Raw genomic sequence first — 24,714 nt, forward strand, 5'->3', positions numbered from 1 at the left:
CCTGCAGATAGTGGAGTGACCTGGTGCTAATACAGTCTCTAGACTTGATGAGACAAGCAGGGGAACATTTATTGTAGAGTCTACTCTGTGAGAGAAGACAAAAAACCAGTTCAAAGTAGCCTTGGTGGCAGGGAGCCAGGGCATATGTACTTTGACCTCTGCTCCTTCCCTTCTCACTAGATGCCACGGGAAGGCAGAGGGCACAACAACCTACCGATGTAATCCATACAGGTCAGCTTCATTGTGCCAAAAGCAGGAATGGAGAAAGGTCAAGAGTGACTCTGGAAGAGCAAATGAAATGTAAATGGTACCCATATCCTGGAAGCTAAAGGAAGACAGTATATCAAGGGGGATGGAGTGATATGTTGTGCTGAAATGTGCAGGTATCACAAATAATATGTAGACAGAGTCCTGCCATGAGAGTTGGCAATGTGGAGTTCATTGAAGTTCATGAAAAGCGGACTTCTGATAGAACACTGGGGACCAAAGCTAGGTTAGAGTGAGTTTAAGAGTTAATGGGGAAAAAATCGGGGACAGTGTAGAGATATCTCCTCCAAAGCACTGCAAGAATTTCAAAGCCCTGTGCTTAAATGTTAAAGTTACTGAGTAGCAGAACTATCGTTTTACGTGATGAAGTAAGTTGCTTCTGGGTGCTGATGTGGCTGGGATATAAATGACAGTGCTATCATCATTCTTGGCCTCTTGCACCAAATGAACATCTCAAACTATGTGAGCTGCCAAGTTTATGCTTCCACAAGATACAAAAGAAAGCTGGTAACTGCAACCACTTTTTAATACACTTTACCCTGCTTTATACCTACTTCAAGAGTAAATCAAAATAATGAACCTGAATTGCTCATTTTTTCCTCTCCTTGAATCTAAAACTGTACCCTATGTTCTGGCTAATCTCAGGTAAGTATTAAAGGCTATTGTGATAATACAGGCATAAGGCAATATAAGCCTGGTCAGGGTAGTGGACACAGAAATTAAAAAGATAAGACTGTAGAGATAGAATAATTAACAGAACTGCTTTGGACTGAATGTTTGTCTCCTTAAAATTCATATGTTGAAATTCTAGCCCTCAGTGGGATGGTATTGGGAGGTAGGGCCTTTGGGAGGTAATAAGGTTTAGATGAGGTCATGAAGAAAAATCCTCAAGATGAGATTAGTGTCTTTATAAGGAAAGAGACCAGAGTTTTCTCTCTCTATGCCATATAACATATCGAGAAAATGGCCATGTTCAGAAAAGGAAAAAGGTCCTCGTTAGATACCCAGTATGCTGGTACCTTGATTTTTGACTTTCTAAACGCCAGAACTGTGAGAAATAAGTGCATGTTGTCTAAGTCACTCAGTCTGTGGAATGTATTATACCAGCCTGAACTGACTGATACAATAAGCTGGCTAAATGACTGGATATGGGGACGAAAGATAAGGAGGAACCAACGTGTTTTCCAGATTTCTTCAGCAGCAAAGAAAAATTGTGATTCCACAGACAGAAGCTCAAAATTTTTAGAAAGAAAGCATGGGAAGGACATAGGAGAGCAATCAGAGAATACTTGGTTTGAAATGAAGAAGCTTCTGTTTGTTGAGTGTCTAACCTATGACGGGCACTGTAATACACACACCCATGAACATCATCTGATAGAAGAGCTTAAGCATCATAATGAGAGAGAGGAAGTGAACCTGCACCTAGGCATTACAGGTGGGGTCCCTGGGAAGATGCATATGGGGAGAGAAGCAATGCAGAGAGGCTGGAATCCACATCATAAAGCTTGTGCAATTAGTCTTCAGAACCTAAATACTTGTCTTTGTGTTTGCTACTCCTTATTGTTTTTCAACCAGTTCATGAAATTTTGATTCCTGATTTTTGTCTTTTATCTCACTAGTTTTCACTTTCAAACTCTGGGTTCTCTATAAATTTGACAAGTTTTCTTTCTACAGCATCATGTAGGCCACAGTTAAGACTATTGAAGGGCACAAGGCTAAGAACAGACCCCTGTGACAATTGCTATTGAGTGGTCAGAGCAAAAGGCAGATTGAAGGAGTTAAGGGTAAGGCTATGAAGGATGAAAATTCCAAAAAAACATAGTGAACACCGTATTCAAAGAGCATAATCCTCAAAGTAGAAAATCTTTAAAAAAAAGAACCAAAAAAGAAAAAGAAAAAAACTTGATCTAAGAAGTTTTTAAAAAATCACAAGATGAAAGATCAGTATAAAAAAAATCAATGCTATTTCTGTGTACTAGCAATGAACAATCTGAATATCAAATTAAGAAAACAATTTTATTCATTATAAAATAAAAACAAATCAAATACTTAAGAATAAATTTAGCAAAAGAAGTGCAAGACCTGTGCACTATAAACTAGAAGATATTGCTAAGAGAAATTAAAGAAGATCCATGGAGAGACATTTCAGATTCATGAACTGAAAGACTCAATATTGCTTTTTAATTTTTATTGGAATGTAGTTGATTTACAATGTTGTGTTAGTTTCTGCTGTGCATCAAATTGAATCAGTTATACATATACATATATGCACTCTTTTTTAGATTCTTTTCCCATGTAGGTCATTACAGAGTATTGAGAAGAGTTCCCTGTGCTATACAGTAGATCCTTATTAGTTATCTATTTTATATATAGTAGCATGTGTATGTCAATCCCAATCTCCCAATTTATCTCTCCCCCCCTTTCCCTCCAGTAACAATAAGTTTGTTTCCTACATCTGTGACTCAATTTCTGTTCTGTAAATAGGTTTGTTTGTAACATTTTTTTATATTCCACATATAAGCGATATCATATAATATTTGTTTTTCTCTGTCTGCCGTACTTCACTCAGTATGACAATCTCTAGGTCCATACATGTTGCTGCAAATTACATTATTTCATTATTTTTATGGCTGAGTAATATTCCATTGTGTATGTATATATATATATATATATATATATATATATATATGTATGTATAGATAGATAGATAGATATAGATATATACCACATCTTCTTTATCCATTCCTCTGTCGATGGAGATTTAGGTTGCTTCCATGTCCTGGCCATTGTAAATAGTGCTGCAATGAACATTGGGGTGCATGTATCTTTTTGAATTATGGTTTTCTCTGGGTATATGCCCAGGAGTGGGATTGCAGAATCATATGGTAGTTCTATTGTTAGTTTTTTAAGGAAGCTCCATACTGTTCTCCATAATGGTTGTACCAATTTACATTCCCACCAACAGTGTAGGAGGATTAAGATAGCACTTCTCCCCAAATTTGTCTATGGATTCAACACAAAAGACCTGGAACAGTCAAAACAAATTCTTAAAAGGAGAAGAACATAGAATTTGTACCATCCACTTTCAAAACTTACTGTAAAGATTCAGGAATCAAAACTGTGGGGTTGGCATAAGGATAGACAAATACATCAATGAAACAGGCTAGAAAATCCAGAAATAAACCCTTAAATTATGGTCAATTGATTTTTGACAAAGGTATCAAATGATGCTAGGACAATTAAATATTCATATGCCAAAAAATTAACTTGGACCCTTATATCTTACTGTATATAAAAATCAACTAACAATGTGTTGTTGACATAAATGTAAGAGCTAAAGTTATAAAAGTTTCAGAGGAAAACAGGAGAAAACTCTTTGTGGTCTTAGGAGAGGCAAAGATTTCTTAGGTATGACATACAAAGTACATTCCATAAAGAAAAAAATGGAAAACTTTTGATCTTTAAAAGACACCATTAAAAACAAAATGGTAGGGCTTCCCTGGTGGCGCAGTGGTTGAGAGTCCACCTGCCTTTGCAGGGGACACGGGTTCGTGCCCCGGTCCGGGAAGATCCCACATGCCGCAGAGCGGCTGGGCCCGTGAGCCATGGCCACTGAGCCTGCGCATCCGGAGCCTGTGCTCCACAACGGGAGAGGCCACAGCAGTGAGAGGCCCGCGTACCTCAATAAAAAAAAAAATAAAGATAAGCTGTAGACTGAGAGAAAATATTTGCAAATAATATACCTAATAAGGAAGTTAATCTGAAATATATAGAAACTCTTACAGCTCATTAATAAGAACACAAACAACCCAATTAAAAGAATGGCAAACTATTTCACCAAAGAAGATGTACAAAGGCTAGCAATCACATGAAAAGGTGCTCAACGTTATTAGCCGTTAGGGAAATCCATATAAAAATTTCAATGAGATGCTGCTACACAACCATTAGAAGAGCTGTAATCAAGAAAATGGAAAATACCAAGCATTGTTAAGGATGTGGAGGAACGGGGATGCTTACACATTGCAATGGTAATGTAAAATGGTATTGATATTTTAGAAGATAGTGGTAGTTTCTTAATAAGCTAAACACAAACTTAGTACATGACCCATAAATTCCACTCCTCTAGATTCCTGTATGTACCCAAAGTGAAAACTTTTGTCCATTCAAGGACCTGAATATGAATATTCATAACTGTATTCTTTATAATAGCCCAAAACCAGAAACACTTAAAATGTCCCTCAACTGGTGAATTCATAAACACAACATGTATGTTCACACAATACATGCCACAACAGAGATGAACCTCAAGTTATTACATTAACTGAAAGAAGCCAGAAACATATTGTATGATTCTGTTCACATGAAATTTCTAGAAAAGGAAAAAAAAGAACAGAGAAAGAACAGTAATTGCCTGGACTTCAGAGTGAGAGCAGAGATTGACTGTAAAAAGGACAATTATGGTGTGATGAAAATGTTCTAAAACTGGATTGTAGCCAGTCAGAATGGCCATCGTTAAAAAGTCTACAAGTAGCAAATGTTGGAGAGGGTGTGGAGAAAAGGGAACCCTCCTACACTGTTGGTGGGAATGTAAGTTGGTACAGCCACTATGGAAAACAGTATGGAGGTTCCTCAGAAAACTAAAAATAGAATTACCATATGATCCGGCAATCCCACTCCTGGGAATATACCTGGACGAAACTATAATTCTAAAAGATACATGCACCCCTATGTTCATAGCAGCACTGTTCACAATAGCCAAAACATGGAAACAACGTAAATGTTCATTGACAGATGAATGGATAAAGAAGATGTGGTACATATGTATTATACAGTACATTTATACAATGGAATACTACTCAGCCATAAAATAGAATGAAATAATGCCATTTACAGCAAAATGGATGCAACTAGAGATTATCACACTAAGTGAAGTAAGTCAGAAAGAGAAAGACAATTACTATATGATATCACTTATATGTGGAATCTAAAATATGGCACAAATCAGCCTATCTGCAAAACAGAAACAGACTCATAGACATAGAGAACAGACTTGTGGTTGCCAACGGGAGTGGGGAGCGGGAGGGAGGGACTGCGTGTTTGGGGTTGGTAGATACAAGCTATTACATTTAGAATGGATGAACAACAAGGTCCTAATGTATAGCCCAAGGAATTATATTAAATATCTTGTGATAAACCATAATGGAAAAGAATATTAAAAAAAAGAATATAAAAGAAAAAAAACTGGATTGTGGTGTTGGCTGCAGAACTGTTTACATTTACTAAAATTCATTAAATTACACACTTAAAGTTCTTGAATATAGTATGCAAATTACATCTCAATAAATCTATTTAAAAATTTAAATAGATTTTCAACAGAGTTCTGCTTTGAGATGCCTTGTTAAAAAATTTTTTTTACTCCCTTCTTTACAGCAAGAATTGAGAACCTACAGCAACAATAAAAAGATGTAATTTTAAAATATTTTGACAAATACGTACCTGATTAAATATTTAAAATATCTCATTAAAGCCAATTAATCAGATATTTTTTACATGACATCAGCATCTATGATGTTAAAAGTGAATTACTTTTTTAAAAATGAAGTAGCCAGTTGATTGAGTCAAATACACAAAGCTTTAATATTTTCCTAGAAAATTCTTTTTTCATGCTATCTTAGAAAGTATTTTAAGATAATGATAAATACAAATAAAATATGGTACTAAAATTTCTTCTATAATTTCACCAGAATAGCAATTTATTCTTTTCAATTTCAATTGTGGTAAAATGCACACAACATAAAATTTGCCATCTTAGCCTTTTTTTAACCTGTGCTGTTCAGTGGCATCAAGTATATTCATGTTATGGTGCACCTTCCATCCACAGAACTTTTTCATCTTGCAGAGCTGAAACTCTGTACATTTTAAACAATAGCTCTCCATTCCTCCGCCCCCAGCCCCTAGCAACCACCATTCTACTTTCTATCTCTATGGATTTGATTACTCTGGGTCCTTCATATAAGTAATATCATACAGTATTACTCTTTCTGTGTCTGGCTTATTTCACTTAGTATAATGTTTTCAGGGTTCATCTGTGTTGTAGCAAGTGTCAGAATTTTCTTCCTTTTTAAGGCTGAGTAATATTCCATTGTATATATTTACCACATTTTCTTTCCCCATTGATCTGTGAATGGACACTTGGGTCACTTCTACCTTTTGGCTATTGTGAATAATGCTGCTATAAGCATGGATGTACAAATATCTCTTCAAGTCTGTGCTTTCAGTTCTTTCGGGTATACACCCATAAGTGGAATTGCCAAATCATATGGTAGTTCTATTTTTAATGTTTTGAGGAGCCACCATACTGTTTTCCATAGTGGCTGCAGCATTCCATAGTCCCATCATCAGTGCACAAGAATTCCAATTTCTCTATATCCTCACCAACACTTGTCATTTCTGCTTTTTTTTTTTAATAGTAGCCACCCTCAATGGGTATGAGGTAGAGCAACTTATCTTTGAATATGGCATTCCCAATCCATTTTCAGTATTACTATACCTGACTGATAGTAAAACATTGCTGATCAAACTTTATGTACTTGACCTAATGGAATATAATTAAAAGATTCAATTGTTCATATTCAGAGTAGTGTGTTAGGTCCTCTCATTATCCCTGTGGGATCTGCTATGTACCAACTTGGAAACAGTATATTGGAGCAATACTTCACCTGGAAAAAACTTGAACTCTAAATCGGATCAACATGAAAGACTTGTTGAAACCAAATTAAAATAAAATCCAAATACTATTCAATGTTTTAACCATGAACTATTTCTAATCCCATATACAAATGAAGCAGACCAAGTCAGAACCAAATCCACACAACTCATAATATCTTTCTTTAAAACACGGAGGCATTTGAAACATTTTTTTGAAATAAATAAGAACTTAAGTAATATTTCATTCAGATCAAGTGTCTGAATGAAAGTCATATTGGCACTTAGAGTTCCTACTGCAAACCTTCCCATATTCCATCCCATTCAAGCAGAGCTACATGAACTAGTGTGTTTTCAGTTTTTTGCTGATTATGGTACATTTTCATTGAATTCCAGGGATTCTCAGTAAACATTCATCTTCTTTGTCAGCAGCTAGTTTCCCCATATCGTTTCAATTGATCTTTATCTCCTTCAGGAATAGCTTCTCACCTAAATTTAATTTTGAGGGTTTCTGTTCTTTGTCTCCTGGTGCTCTGTATCTTTAAAATTTCTACTTTTTTTTTTTTCCTTACCAAAATAGAAGTACTTGTTTTTGGGTGGCAGGCAACAGATTCATGTCACTGTCAACTGTCCTACCAACCTGTGGTCTAACAAAAAGTTAGCAATAAGACTGATCCTGATGCCTAATTAACAGGTCACTCCCTAGTGCACAAGGCAAGCATCAGCAGCAGACCCACTTCTCCCAGGAGAGTATGAACATGACAGTAAACAGTCTACATCAAAGACATTTCAATTCTGCAACAAGCCTTTTTGCTTCGGGTAAGTGATATACACCCAAACAAAACATTAATCAGAAGACCCATTTCATGCCCCTTGGTGAATCAGAGCTATAGCAGACTAATCCTGATCTCTGTGATTTTGAACATTAAAAGAGTACCGTTAAGGAAATATAAAGGCTGAGAGAAGCAACGTAAATTGAGTAGGGATTTCATGATAATATAAAAAGTCTTGCTGCAAGTAGACATGTGAACGTTGGAAAAATTGAACTCTTCCTTTTAAATAATTAGGCCCATCAACTCAGACTGTATTTGAGACCATCTCTGACAGGTCTCAGTTAACAAAGAGTTGAGAATGGTAGAGAATATGGCATTTACATTGTCTACATAAGGACCTTTTGACCTGTTTGAGTGGAGTAGTTTGTTTATTCATTTGTTTTTTCCTGCTATAATATGGAATTAAAAAGAAGAACCAGCAATGGAGTCTGAAAGTAGGACATGCAGAAATAATATTTGCTTTCCAGGCATGTAGAGAGGGCTAATGTGGAATTTTCCACCTTCTCCACTCATGTTTGGAAATGTGGATTTTGAGAACGTTCATGGAGGCCACCTAAAATTGACAGTGCCTGGTCTTTGGTCTGTATGTTCATCCTAATTTTCACTCTTGTGAAAAACAATGACTTCAATCCATCCTGTATCCCACCCTTTATTTTTCTCTTCTACTGTTATCCCTCAATCTCAAAACCTTCATACACAGTATAGGTCCCAAGCTGGGTAGAGGCTGTAAAGATTTTGGTACGTTGTAATGATTTGGCCATATGCCTTCCTGACTCTTACATAAAAGGTGAGAATAAGAGAGTAGCATTTGGAGTAGCCATGTTTTTCCTTGACCAAATTAGAGGAGAGACCAGTTCCTGCTGAGGTTCTGAGAACCCATGAAGAAGCTAAACCCTTAATGCAAGTTCATTTTCCTGCTTTGCTTACAACAAGATGATAATCTTGTCGTAAGTGTTATTTAACATTTTAATATTTGTGCTAAACTAGTACATGGGGGGGGTAGATTGTTTTTTTAAAAAGGAATGGAATATTATTTCCTCACCTCTTTTGTAATTTGAAAATGAATGAACATATTTTACTCTAAATCTTAAAGATTCAAATATGAAGTTGACCAGCTATGGAAGCAATCAATTATCTTTGGAAATCATGTGTTAATAGAAACATAATAATGACAGGTGTCATATAAGACCATGAGATACGTCTTACAAAGCTAATAAATGTCTTTTCTTAAAAACCAAAATCAAAACAGAAGTCTTTCTGGGGAGGTGAATCCTTATTCTCAGTAATTATATAATCTTCCTTTTCAACCATTTTCATAAAGAAGGTGCTCTTTTCATCCCATAGCAGTGTCCTTTACTTAGGATATACTTGAGCACCCAGAGCCCTTCTCTTCTTCCAACCAAACAAATAATCAAGAAACAATTTGTGTTTTTGTTTGTCTATTTTGTTGTAGTGAGGAGGAATTTCATGAAAGGAGAGGAAAAAATAATCTCTTCAATTTTTGCTTACAAGGAAAGTAGACAGGCCCCTGACTTAGCGAACAACTTTCATGTTATGAGTTCTGTAAATATCAAATGTATTGTAAAAGTCTGTATGTATGCATTAGTATCTTTATTGAATCCTTAATAGTGGATCATTGTACCATATTTTCTTAATCTTATTTTTTATCTTTAATATAGTAGGAAATTGATTACTGAAGTCTATAGTATGACATTTTTCTTTTATGAACAGTCCATGTTTCCAAACAATGCAAATTTGATTAATTAATTTTTTTACTAGCTTATTGCGGAAAGTGATGATTCCATTATATTCAGAGCTGGGCAGATACTCCTTATAATGTAGTGGCCAAGTTTATTTTTCATAGCTAAACATTTTTAGTGACAGTTTTTAAATAACTCGAAAGAGAAACAGGAGAAGATGTAAAGAGTCTGTTAATGAGATTTTAAAGAAACATAGGGTGACCTGCATCTTTTAATCTTGAAAGTTAAGAGCTAAGGGAGATTTAATGTCTTTTCACTGTTCTAAAACAACTGATAAAATGTGTCCACTCTATGAAATACAACTGAGCTAAATCAATTGTGTCATTGAATCAGGTTAGTACAAATGATTAATCTAGTAACTATACACAGATAATCTTAAAATGGTTTAAAGGACAATGAAATGAAGCAAGATTACTATTTACACTGAGAACAGAAAATGGGACACTAACTTTACTGTAATAGTTTGGGAAATGACACTGGACAAATTATTCAAGATTTCACCTTGTTTGTAGAAAACAAAGTAGAGTATCTGTAAGAGAAAGAAAGAATGTCTCATATGTTTGTTAGAACCCTTGATCAAAATCAGATAATACAGTTATGTATATCATTAACTCTTCTCATTATTGTAGAGATAAAAATATCCATTACAGTATTTGACATGGTATATTGATATGTCCATAGGTCTAGGAAATGCTTGGTTTTGATAGACAGTAGTGTGTATAGTCCCTGGGGAAAAAAAAAAGCTATAAATAAGTTGTGATATGTTGTGGTATCCAGTGTTCCTGGCTCTTAGGAAATGGTATGCATTCACCTTTTCTCTAATGTCATCTAATATACTTCTTTACATCTTACGGGAGAATACAGAGAATAACAGAGTTGGAGGAATTAATTTCCTTTAAGATAAAATCCAAAGAATATCTACCTAACCATTTCAGTATTTCAATATGTTTCCTGAGCAACTCAATTTCTTTTCATTGCCTCTACTAAGCCACATAATAAGAAAAAATAGAACAGGATGAACAATATTGAATTCAATAGTATTGGAGACAAATTATAAAATATATCAGCCCTGGCAGATGCCTACAGTATTGATGGGAGTATATATTACTATAATCTTTCAATGGGGAAATTTGACAATATGAAAATGAAGTTTCTAAAAAGTTCACATTTTTTGAAATAGTTATTTCACTTGAAAAAATAATTTCTAAGGATATATAATATACAAGTATGTACTGTAATTGACAACACATTTTAGTAGCCAAACAAAAAGCCAAGTGTCCCAAATATTCAATAATAGGAAGATGGCTTTTTAAATTATGGTGTTTCTACCTGATAATGTTATACATACCTTAAAATTATTTTTCAAAAAAGATTAAATGTGTTTAGTAATACTTACAGAGTGATATAAATTGAAACACCAAATACAAAATTATATAAACTGCATAAATTTATAAAAATATAGTTAGAAGTAGCTATATCCGTAGGGTGGGATTTGGGTTTTTGTTTGCTCTTAATATGTTTCTGTATTTTGGCAATGAACACATATTAGTTTCTGGTCAGAAAAAAAATTATTAAAAAATATTTCCTCCATCAAATGGAATAATAAGCAAGTAATCTCACCTGTGATAACATAAACATCATTGCAGATAAGGAACTCTGAAAAACTGTTTTAAGATCTGGTTATGACTACAGGCATGCCAGGTCAGGTTGGAGGCAAGCACAGGATTTCTGGATATGGACAGATATGAAAGAGGGCAGGCAAGAAATCTAAAACCAAATAACAAAACAATAGCAAAGACACACACACGATTAAAAACTTCCCTTAAAATGAATTTCAAAAAAAAAGAACCTCCAATCTAGACAGACAAAACAAAATGCCTTCAAAGGAAATATTGAAAACTTTTCTCAATAGAACAGAAGGCAGAAGTAAAAAGAAGCAGAAAAAGAACGGTATATAAAAAACCCACAAAATATAATGATGGTCATAACAAATATGTCCAATGGTCTGCTAAAAAATGTTTAACAGCTGTTTACTTTGGAAGGAAAAAAGGCCCTGATTTGTAGAATTTGCAAATTTCTGGGGTGTAAATAATCCTACCATGCTACAGTGGCCTATTTCAAGTGACTGCTGTGATGTCACTGAAAGCAGAGAGATGTGCACAATCAGTTTTTGTGCAGTGGTATAATCTAGTTCCTGAAACTGTTGAATATATAACAGTCAATCACAGTGTAATAAAAAGAAATGGAAATGGAGAAAATTTACCTATTCAAAGGTATAAAATATTACCAGCTATCTGCTTCCAATAATTTTTCATATACCAAATTTGAAAATTAAGAGTTAATCTATATCATAAAATACTAATTAGAAAAAAATAGACAAAACACACACTGAGGGCTTCCCTGGTGGCGCAGTGGTTGAGAGTCCACCTGCCGATGCAGGGGACATGGGTTCGTGCCCCTGTCTGCGAAGATCCCACATGCCGTGGAGCGGCTGGGCCCGTGAGCCATGGCTGCTGAGCCTGCGCGTCCGGAGCCTGTGCTCCGCAACGGGAGAGGCCACAGCAGTGAGAGGCCCGCGTACCGCAAAAAAAAAACAAACAAAAAAAAACCGCACACTGAGTTTGAAAAAAACAAATATATCAGAAAAAGAAAATCCCAAAATTCTACTGCAAAATACACCAGGGTATAAAGGCATTAATAGAAAAAAAAAGAAAGGGCATTACATAATAAAAGAAACAGTTCCCAGGATATCAATATCACAAGTTTGTATACACCTAATAACACAGCCTCAAAATATACAAAGCCAACTCCATGGAAACTAAAAGGAGATTTTAACACATTTCTATCAGAAACTTATAGATCAATCATGTAAAACAGCATCAATGAACTTTAATAAATATTTATAGATTCTTGAGCTAACAGAACATACAAATGTTTTGAAGTTCACATAAAATATTTACAAATTTGACCAAGTAATAGCTCAGAAAAAGAAGTCTTAGCATATTTCAAAGAGTCAATAATATACAGAACATATTTATCAGAATGCAATTAAATTAGGAATCAAAAACTAAAATGTGGTAGCATTTTTATGTTTAGAAATTAATAGTGATCTTCTAAAAGAAAATGAATTAAAGAGCAAACCATAATAAAATTACATGTTTTAAACTTAACAACAATAAAATAATTATAAATCAAAATTTGTGGGAAGGGCTTCTCTGGTGGTGCAGTGGTTAAGAATCTGCCCGCCAATGCCGGGGACACGGGTTTGAGCCCTGGTCCGGAAAGATCCCACGTGCCTCAGAGCAGCTAAGCCTGTGCACTACAACTGCTGAGCCTGAGCTCTAGAGCCCACAAGCCACAACTACTGAGCCTGCGTGCCACAGCTACTGAAGCCTGTGCACCTAGAGCCCATGCTCCGCAGCAAGAGAAGCCACCACAATGAGAAGACCGTGCACCGCAACGAAGAGTAGCCCCTGCTCGCCCCAACTAGAGAAAGCCCGGGCGCAGCAATGGAGACCCAAACGCAGCCAAAAATAAATAAATAAATTAAAAAAAAACCTGTGGGAAGCATCTATTAAAATTTATTTAAAAGAATTACACTATAGGAAATTACTTATTGGAAATAGAAGTTTTATAAAGATAGAAAAGCATTGTGAGAAAAAGTAGGGATTAGAAAAATGCTTTAAAGAGAAGTTGACATTTGAGCTGCATTTTGAAGGATAAATAGAAATTTGTCAAGATAATTTTGGGGAGGACAGCATTTCAAGTGAAGGGAGCAACATAAGTAGTCAGCAAAATATTAAAGAATGTGATGTATTTGGGGAAGCACAAGTAATCTGGTATCATAAGATGTTGTGTCAGGGGATAAACTTGGAAAATAAGTTGGTGATCACGTTGTTGAACCTACGTTTCTGTGTCTGACCCACAGTAAGGCCAAACAAACTGAAACATAGGAGTTGGGAGCAGAGAAAGGTTTATTGCAGGGCCTAGCAATGAGAACAGGTGACTCATGCTCAAAAGACTCGAACTCCCCAATGGTTTTCAGGGAAGAGTTTTTAAAGGCAGAATTTGGGGTGAGGGCTGCAGGGTGTGTGACTTTCTTCTGATTGGTTGGTGGTGAGGCAACAGGGTGGTGCTCCAGGACACTTGTGTGTAGCCTGAAGTTATCATCCTACACCTGGGCAGGGGGCCTTAGTCCCTGTAGAAGAACTCAAAGATACATAGTTATGTATATTCCTTGAGGAGGGACTAGGGCTCTGCTGTATCACTGAACTATTGTTTTTTGACTGCTTTTCCTTTGTTTCTGCATTCCCTTACCTCCCTAATCAGTAATTGATTGAATCTACCCTTTGCAACTCAGAGAAGATCTAGGAGGCTGAAGCCTTTTTCCTACAAACAAGAAATGGGGGACATGGAAAGTCCCTTGTACCCAGGAGGTGGGGGTGGCCCATAGGGTTCTGCTTGTTTCCAATCAGACAATGAAGTCTTGTAGAAAATACTGAATTACTCAGATTTTACCCTAAAGCTGTTGGTAAGACATTAGAGTTATAAACAGGTGCATAACATGGTCAAATTTGTATTTTGGAAGGATCCCTATGGTACCGCTATGGAGAAGCGATAGTTGTGGGGATGGGAGCGTTAAGGAGGTGGGCAGGCTAAAAGCACAGAGATCATGAATCGGGAGGCTATTTCAGTAGTCGAGATAAGATATGGTATGGCCTGAATTAGAGGAGAGGCAGTGGAATTAGAGAAAGGGGGACATATTTGAAAGTCAGAGAGAAATAACAGTGAAAGAGAATGTCAAACTCGATTAAATATGGAAGGTAGGTGAGAAGAAAGGGCCTGGAATTAATATTTGGTCTCTGTCTTGGGTGATTGGATAAATGGCCTATTAGTCTCCTTGGGCTGCCGTAACAAAATACCATACACTGGGTGACTTAAACAACGTACATTTATTTCTCACAGTTCTGGAGGCTGGGAAGTCCAAGATCAAGGGGCCAGTGAGGTAGGATTCTTTCTGAGGTCTCTTCTCTTGGCTTGTAGGTAGCTGCTATGTGCTCACATGACCTCTTTTGTGTACTTGAAAGAGAGAGAGAGAGAGCAAGCTCCCTGGAGTCTCTTCTTTTAAAGGCATTAAACCCATCGTGAGGGCCACACCCTCATGAGCTCATCTAACCCTAATTATCTCCCAAAGGCTCCACCTCCAAATACCATCACTTTGAGGTTAGAGCTTCAACGTATGAATTTTTAGGAGGACACAGTTCACTCCTTAGCAGATGTTAATGTGAAAAATGCGAAGAAAAATAAGGAGAAAGGCAATTTGCCCAGGAGGAATGGCGGAAAGGCTGAAGAGTACAAGTTTAATTTTAGATATGATGGTGTTTAATTTCGAGTGCCTTTAGGAAATACAGGTGAAGATTTCTGGCAGACACTTGGTTGTGTAACTGTAGTTTTCAGAAGGAGGGGGGAGAAATGTGATTTGGAAGTATTTATTTATTGCTTGTATACATATAAAGGAGTGGAGCAAGTGTGATGGAAAGAGCACCACAGATGGATCCCATGGGAACACTGAGACATGGCCCATACATAAAGATAGAGAGAAGGCGACTGAGAAGAGGCAGAGGGATGGGAAGAGAAACAAATCTGTGTTGTCATAGAAACAAAAGATGTTATTGTCATCAGACATAGAATGTTCAAATAAAGATTCTATTCATTCGATTTGGGCACTAGAATGTTATTGGCGAATCGTTCCTGTGACGGTACCTCCGTCTTGTATTAGCTTGCATTAGTTTAATTCTGCCCATCCCTTGTTTCACCAGGCCTAAGAATGACCCAGAATAATTTGCCGGCTACTATTTCTGGTGCTGCAGAGAAAGGCCCTGTTTGCTCTCATTGGTTAGCCCAGATAGTAGAATCCCACACTAAATCAGTACCTTTTCAGATGCCCTCTGTGACCTGAGGTTGATTCTCCCTAGTCCAGACCACCTCTTTGAACAAACCTCCTATGACCATCTGCTTCAGATGCCTGCCCCCATTTCTCTAATTCCCCAGTGCTGTCCCCTCTGCGTCTGATATATCCTACTGCTTCTGGAAGGAGATTCCAGCTCCTTTCTGGATGCATTATATGTTTGATACGTTTTGTTTTCTGATCTGCTCCTTAATCCCTCTGTTCCCTACAGCTTTTGAAGAGCATTCTTTCAGCAGAGCCTCCTGATTCCTTAGACTTGCTTTTTTAAGGCAGTCATTGCTAGTGTTTGCAAGTCCAACTTCACTTTTTTAAAAACCAAAAGGGAAAAAAAGATAAAAGAATTTGCTTAAGCTCAGAGGAAGCATTATGGGAAGAGAACGCAGGCTGTCCTGTGACTCTGCATTTTAAATAGGAGCCTCTCCTCATGATGAGAATTACCTTGGCCCGGGCTGAGCCTTCCCAATGGACCCTTTCCACTTAAGCTTTTTATTAAAAAAGTAAATTGGGATTATTGTATTCCCTCACTTTACTTTGGAAGTAAAATTTTTAAATTAATTGTGGCCTAACTGATAGCAAACTGAGAGGTTCTGATAGCAGTCTGGCGGCCTCTTGTTTAGCCAGCGGAGATTTCGGTTATTGCTTCTGGGAATGGCTTGGCTGAGATATTTTTAATTTACATTTTTTCTTCCTTCTAATGAAGGATTGAATTATGACTTACGAGAAAATCCCCAGTGTCTTGGAGAGAGAGATGTTGACTAACTTCCTCTGACTTGATTGGAGTGGAGCTATTTATTTGAAGCTAGGTTTTAAGTCACAGGGGTGGCATTCTGAAGGATTTCTGCATTTAGGGCAGCGCTGTCCAGAAAATGCTGTTAGCTCCTTTCAGGAGCCCTAACTTCAGCACAGTGGGCAGGGTTGTAAAAGACAGAAATGGCATTTCTGTACTAGTTGCTTGCACAACTGGGATGTCCATCCCGGTAGGATCAGTCACCACGGTTCAAAGGCAGAAACATCTCTGACCCCTGTGAGTCTGCCTCTGCCTTAGCAGGTAGGGAATTCCAAATGTCAGCCTCTCTATATAGCCACCACCTGCTAAGGGAACAATCGTAGTGGATAGAACAGATTTGTAAACGGTAATCTTCGTGCTATAACAGTAGTTCTCTGCCTGCTACATAGTGGGAATGGTCAAAATGTGGTTCTTGCAAAACATAATCACTGGCCTGGAAATGCTCCTTCTGTGGCAGATGGTATATGATCGAGAGCAAAGACAGACATGTCCTTGCACAGGCCAAGGGTAATGGTTACACAATAGGCTTAGGTAATGCCACTAGCAGAGACAGCTTTAGGTAAAACTCAGTGATGTATATTAAAAGAACTTTGAATCCAGACAGCTCAAGGGAAATGTCTGTAGAGGACACTGGGCCTGAATCCCACTACAAGCATGGGATATCCAGTTCATACTTCAAGGAACAGAGTGGATGTGTCAGGTTTGCCTGTGTCCTAAGACAGCGGCATGCTGGGCATTTTCATATTTCAGGGAAAGAATTTAAAAAGAAAGCAGCACCAAAACTGAGAGCGGAACTCAAGCATAACAACCTTGGAATAACATTTAGTCTGTGCCTCCAGTTTTCTGAAAACAGCTTTCAACTGCAAAAATATTTTTGAAGTTGCCTATTAGAGAAATCTGTCCTGAAGCTTATTTCACAGTTTCCTTATTGCTGCAATGCCAACCAGTATATATGGTATCTCAAGGTGCATGTTCATTTGTTTAATCCACCTTATATATAACTGCTGCACTCCCCAGCCCTTACTGCAAGGGTAGAGCATTTTCCTGAGGATTGGATGAGACATACTGTGGAGTTCAGTTAATGCATTTTTTTCTAAATGCAAGGATTTTTTCCCAAGCACTAAGCCAAGTAACACATGGAAAAGAGCCTTTAATGTTTTGTAGAAAATAGTCCCCATTTGGTAATGTACACTGTAAGTTGAAAGACGGTGTTCTAGCTTTTCCAATAGCTTCAAAAAGACACACTGTTTCCTATTTACTGTTTCTGTTTGGTAAACCTCAGATTCTTAAAAGCTAGAGGGAGATAATTTCCTAAAGAAATTGAATATTCTTTCTGATAATTAAGGCCTTGAGAGTCCAATATTTAGAAAAACTCCAACCAAAATAAGAAGAGTACAAAATAGGAAAATTAAAAAGAAACATTTTATTATTTGATGTCCTACAATTCAAGCCTAAACGACAATTGGAAATTGTCTCTTTTCTCATATTGGTACAGCCATCAAATTATTTAGATCACATGGTACATAAACAGATTTGTTCTTAGAATTTCCTGTTTCTTCAGCTGGACATGTTGGTAGGCGATAACTACCCATGAGAACTATTACAGGTTCCTCAACATTATAAACTCTACAGATGATTTGCCAACAAATGACAAAGCATTGATAATCACTGCTGTACACATTCAAGGACTAAGTATAAAACCACTGAGGGGGCAGTTGTTCTTGCTCTAGTCCTAAGTGAAAGAGGTATGAATAAGAGCAGAGCTGAGGGACATGGGTCCACCATACTCCAAATGCCACACAAGAGATGCCTCCTTGGGGACCAGGAAGTGGCGATAGCATGAACCTATGTCCCACTGATATCACTCAATGGTTGCTGTCAAGTGTGCACATTTATGAGGATATCCATACTTAGTAATCATGTTTTATGCCATTTTTTAATGAATTGAGGGCCCTATATTCTTACTTTGTTTTGTTAAAAGTATTCTGCTGAGGATAACCCCACACAAAATAGATAACTATTTCCAAGGCTTAAGAAGGCAGTAGATTTTAGATAAGAAGGTACTGTTCTCAGGAACAGTCTGATTTCCTCAAATGTGTCTTTCTGATATTTGTAGAGGGAAAACTAGTAATAAAGTAATAAGCATATTTTGTTTTAATAGTGTTTTACCTAATAATACTAAGATTCTTTGGACCATTCATGCATAAATGACGGGAGAGGAAATGGCTGTCATTAAACCTGTAGTATGAAGCACGGTCAGGGTCACATATCATTTGGAAACAAAGATGTGCACTGGTATCTATACAGCCCCTTCACCTGTTCTATTATTTTTCAAAGGTGGAAAGCATGCCTTTCTCTTTGTTCCTATAAATCTGCGATGTATTCTGAGAGCCTGATCTCACTCTCATTCCTTTTGTTCCTTACAATCTTTATTTTGTGTGCTGAGCTGTCCTTTTATATTATTAATGATATTTTAAAGACTAAACTCGGGACAGTGTGCCATATCTTACTCATCATGACAGCCCCAGAAGCAGGGTGATTGTGGGTGGGGCGTAGAAGAAGTTTGAGTGAGTTTCTGCCTGGATAAATGAGCATGAAAAAGGAAAAAGTCCTTTTCAAAACATAGTCGAAATACTGTCATCAAACTACCAAATTTAAATTTACACTGTGTAATATCTGTGACTGACCCACTGTCTAACTGCTTGCAAATGGTTTCTCCTCCAAGCAGAGGTAGGTAATGAGAATTTTATTCTAGCAGTTCTCTGTTTCAAACAGAATTCTGTAGGAGGTGCCGGTCTCTTTATACATTATTAAATCACTCACTGATGGTTTTTTCCCCTGAAATCTGACCGAAGGTTTTCATTGGAATCTATTGAATCCTGAGTTGATTTGGAATGCTTAGCAACTTAGATGAGCTGCATCACTTTGAATTAGATTTCATGTTCCAAATACTGAAGTGTGTTTCCAGTATCTGCAAAAGAATCTGGGACCTTCTGTCCTCTGCCAGCCCCACCTCACTGTGCCACGGCCATGCTTTCTTCAGCACCATCTAATGGGTGCCCTTGTTTCCAGCAGAAGTGAGTACTAAGTAGGAAGCCCTCTCTCTCCTACTTCATGATTCCTGCCAGAATATACGTGAACCTAAAGGAGCTTGTGATTGTCCTTGCTCCATCTTGTCCTTCTCTGTCCCAGCTTACACCTGCTCTACAAGGAATGTGCTGCCAGTCGCCTGAATGCAGTAGGAGAACTAAATAGGGATGTTAATAAATAGGGAAAACAGATGGAGGCTAGAAGCTTTTGCGAAGTTAAAAAAACTGTGTGCTTAATAGACTAAATGCTTAATAGCAGTAAGAGCTGCCAAGTCACTACATAACTCACTAATATGCATGAACTGTAGCAGCAAGAAAGTGACTGCTTTCAGTCTCAAGGACTTTCCTAAAAATTCAAGGTTGTAAGAACCTAACCTAGAGAATAATTACTTGTCCAGACGTGATAACAGACTCTGGCAGAACAAAAATGACAGCTTGATTCACAGACAAATATAAGTCGGTCTTGGATGTCTGGCTTCCATTTTTCTGTGGAGAGATAGATGTCTTTAAAAAGCCTCAGCAGTGAACATCCTGTCAGTTTAAAAGGTCAGACACTGAAGTGTATCAGAAGAGATGATGCTGCACAGACCATTTGGAGAAAAGAAAATGATTTCATTATCCTCGTTCATCTGCTATGGATTAATTCAGTTCCCATCATCGTGGCAATTAAGGCACTTTTGTATGCTGTCCTGACCAAGCTGAGGAACCAGGTAATAAAAAGCAACACCAGGCATGAGGGCAACTATGGTTGAGTTAATATTCCTTAGAAACAGACGCTGTTTGGAACGGAGTTCGGAGTTGATACATTCAACTGCAATTGATTGAGAAGAAAGTGCACAAACTAAAAACAACCCCTAGAAAAAATACAAAATAAAGAAATAAATAAAAACAACACCGAGAAACATTTCTTTGTATGTCAGAAAGTGAAATTGCATCTTGGGTAGTCAGTGAGCCACATCAGGGCTTGAAAACTGTCCTGTAAGAGATATTTTGCTATTCACAGGGGACACTATAGAAGTGGCTGGGAGGATAGAAGAATGCTGGAGGACTGCTACCCTCCCACGTCAGAGGGCTAATTTTTCTGCCAATCCAAACTTCTCAGTAGTTAAATGCAGCATCTAGAAAGAGAACACAGCAGATCCTCCTAAACTAGCTCCTTCTGATTTTCTACTTGCAAAATCACTTCAGCTCAGAACCTTCGTCATCATATTCAACTATTTGTCTATGACCCCTCAATTACTTGCCAGTTTATATTCATTCTACTTCCACTGCCTTCACGATGTCTTCTTTATCTCTTCCCTTCTTTCCACTCCCACTTACACGATCCTCGCAGAAGCCCTCATTATTCCTCAGTTGGACAACCATATTAGCTTTCTAATTGTCTCCTCACCTACCCTTTCCAAACCCTAATGCATTCTACTCACAACTGACATATTAATCTTCCTAAAGCCTATCTTTAATCATGTCAACCCCGTGTTCTAAAATGTCAAATGGCTTCCCAGTGACTACTAAATTAATACTAAGTTTTCACCCTAGCATTCAAGGCCTAGCATTCAAAGCCTTAGCAGCTCATTTGTGCCTCATTTCCCATTAGTCTTCCATGCCCCTTATGTTCTGGTCAATTCAGACTATGGATCGATCCTAAGCCACATTTCCTGAGCAGCTCCATTTGTGTTTCTGCTCATTCTTTTCCTTCTTCTTGGAATGTCCTTTTCCCTTACTTTAGCTCAGAATCCATCCCATTCTGCAAGGTGAGTCATGAAACGCTTCATAGAGCACTTCTTGACTCTACTGAGCGTAATTATCTCTGTTGTTTATACCTCTCTTAAGGCACTCATCATAACCCCATAGAATAGTTAAAGGATTGCAAGGACTTAGAATAAGAAGATCTGTTCAACTTTTGTCTCCTATGAATTGGGGCAAGATATGTAATCTTTTGAAAATCTCAGTTTAGATAATCAAATTCAACAAATATTTATTAAGAGTCAACCCTATGCTTGGAATGTGTCAATGAACAAAACAAATACCTCACATTCTGGGGGGAGGAGACAGACTTGCAGACATTTTAAAATGTACAAAGTAAGTAAGTAAGTTGTATAGCATGTGGTAAGATTTTAAGTGTGATTTCTTTTAAGTATAAAAGAATACAGAAGATGGGAGAGGCAGGGGCAGGTTGAAATTTTAACTTGGGTTATCAGTGTAGGCCTCATTACAGATATTGAAGCAAAGTGTTAAAGGAGGTAAAGGAGTTCACCCTATGTCTATCTGGGAAAATGCAAGTGCCGCAAAGGAAACAGCTGGTGCAAAGGCCCTTAGGTCTGTGATATTCAATGAAGAGCAAAGAATTAGCTGTGTTTGGAGTGGAATGAGTAAGGAAGAGAGTAGGAAGGGAAAAGTTTAGAGAGATAATAAGAACAGAGAACAGACCTTGAAGGGCCTCGTAGTCCACTGTAAGACTTTATTTTCCACTCGAGTGACAAGGGAACCACTGCAGGTTTCTGGCATATCCACGTAACCTGACTTGCATTTTAAAAGAATCACTCTGACTGCTCTGTTGTGATTGTGGCAGACAAAGTGGAAGCAGGGAGACCTGTTAGGAGTATATTATATGAATGTGGCAAGAAATGATAATGGCATAGGCGAGAGTGATAGCAACGGAAGTAAGGAAATGTAGAAGAACATCTGGATATATTTTCAAGGTAGAACCAATGAGGTCTCCTTAGGGACTGAATGTGATATGAAAATAAAGAGAGGAGTCAAGAATGATTCCAAGATTTCTGGCGAAATGGCACAATGGAGTCACCATCAATTGAGAAGGGGAAGACTGGGTAAAACAGTTTGGAGAGGGAGGCAAACATCAGGGGGTCAGTTCTGAACCTACTTCGACTTTGAGATTTCATCTGAGCATCCAAGTTGAAAAAATGTGTAGGCAGTTGAATGCATACAACCATAAAGTGGGAATAATAAGTCTTACAGTACCCAACAGAGTTGACCTGAAGATGAAATATGATTATGTGTGCAAATTTCATATTAGTTATATATGCTATCCTGTGTTTCCTTTCTATTATTATTTAGTGTTTGTGTATATGATTTGTGTCTAATTGTATTCTGAATCTTCTTGAAGCCCAAACTATGATCATTTTGATTATTTTTCATTCATTTTGAAAAAATCATGTGGTGTTTGTCTCTTGTTATAAACGAATACATCTCCATTGGAGAAAATAGTAACAGATGTTAACTGAACTTACTGTGGTGATCATTTTGCAATATATACAGATATCAAATCAGTAACTTATATAGATGAAACTAACATGTTATGTCAATTATACCTCAGTAGAAAAATGAAAATGTAGAAAATAGCAAAAATCATAAAAAAGCAAGTTAAAAATAACTACCTGTCATCACATCACTCAGAGATAAAAACTGTTAACATTTTGGAGTATATACTTGAACTTTACTTGATTAATTCCTTGGTGGTTTCTTACTGTAGGTGTATCCCTCCCTCATAATATTTATTATAACCTGTCACACTAACATGTTTAAAAATGTTTACTCAATTGAATTAAAATATATGTTTCAGGTTTTCAAAGAATAAGCCTGTTTAAAAGAGACATACAGAAATATGTACTTTCCTGATTTCTTTACAACTTTCTCTATTTCCTTGGTTAGTTACACTAAAACTTAAATGTAAGATTTTCAAGTACAGACAGTGTTTCTTGACATCATATCTTCAATATTGAAAAAAATACATTTTTTTCCAAAAACCCCTGCGAAGGGTCAGAAATTGCTACATACACACTGATATCAACTGTGTGATTGTTTTTGTCATGAATTTTTAACCTCACTCCTGACTCTATTTTATGTTTCAATTCTCATTTTTCTTTGTTCTTTTGTTCCTATACTATCTAACTGCATTTTTGTGCCTTCTAAAATTTTAAAACAATCTTTTCTGGGACAAGGCTTCAACCAGCCAACCAACAAACAAGCATGTTTATACCATGTAAGCACATGCTAGATATGAATGACTGCTAATGGTCTCTGGCTCCCAAATGAGAAGGAGGAAAGAATATGTATGCATGATTTGAAGTACTCTTTTAGGTCTATTTAGGTTGCATAGGTTTCAGAAATCATATAATTTTGCTTTCTTAGATTTGTATTTCTTATATTGACTCGTTATGGGAAAAAATGTATTCCACAATTCCTCTATTCTTTTCTTTTCTAGTGGGAAGGGTAAAAATAATGATTAATCAAATGTTGCTATAAAAACCAGCACCTATGTTTGCCCAAGATGCAATGTATATATTTATTGTCATTACTAATATGATCACATTTGTATTTTTGGTAGTCATTTTGCTCAGTATTAATATTTTAAGATAAAAGTGTCTCCAGTACTTTTATCCAATTTCTGTCTTCTGGCAGAAATTCTATTTATAATAATGGGAATTTGCTTCTAATAGTTTGGTTCTCCAAATATTTTATACCAATAAAAGCAGGTGGTGCATTAGTGAAAAAATTAATTATCTTCAGTCCTCCTGGGTTCTTTCTGTTCAGATATAAATAATTAATATTTATGAGGAAAATAATAAATAGGTGTGAACATCTGCGCAAAATATCGTATATGCTTAGGTAAAAGAAAATGTAATTCTAAGCCTAGGGTAGCAGTAGATAAGAAATAAGCAAAGGAAATATGCATACAGAACACATCATCACAGAGCATTCAGGAAACTTTAATCTAAATGTGGGTCCATAGTTCTTGAAATTAACTCTATCTGTGTAGTCTTAAACTACCCATCTTTTTGGTGCAGAGAAAATGGTCTTGATAAGGCAGCAAAATGTAATAAAAAAGTATCCTGTGATGAAGATTGTCACATTGGGTTTTATATTATTTTAACATGAGGAGTTAAAAAAAGATTAAAGGGTGACATTTGGGAAAACAAAGTCATAAGAAGTCCATATGTTAAAGAGCAATGCGACCAGATCAAGTGTAAAGTGACAGTGTTATTATTTTTTGTCATTAAGATTATTACAGCAGTCGCTCTATGTTTTGACTCACTGTTTTTATTCATACTGAAGCCTTACTCTTTTGAACACTAGAAATGGCAAGATCAGAGGACAAAAGAGACAACAGTGCCTGAACCTAAATCATTGGCACTGAACTAATGGAGACCACTAATGGAACAGACAATTCATTCTCATTTCTAGTTGGTTAAATTACCTGTGGTCCACACAAGGAAAAAAATGAAAAGATATAACAAATACCATCACTTATAATTTGGGGTCTGGCAAACAAAGAGTTCTGAGTGTC

This window comes from Phocoena phocoena, chromosome 2, assembly GCF_963924675.1.
Source record: "Phocoena phocoena chromosome 2, mPhoPho1.1, whole genome shotgun sequence".
Lineage (NCBI taxonomy): Eukaryota > Metazoa > Chordata > Mammalia > Artiodactyla > Phocoenidae > Phocoena > Phocoena phocoena.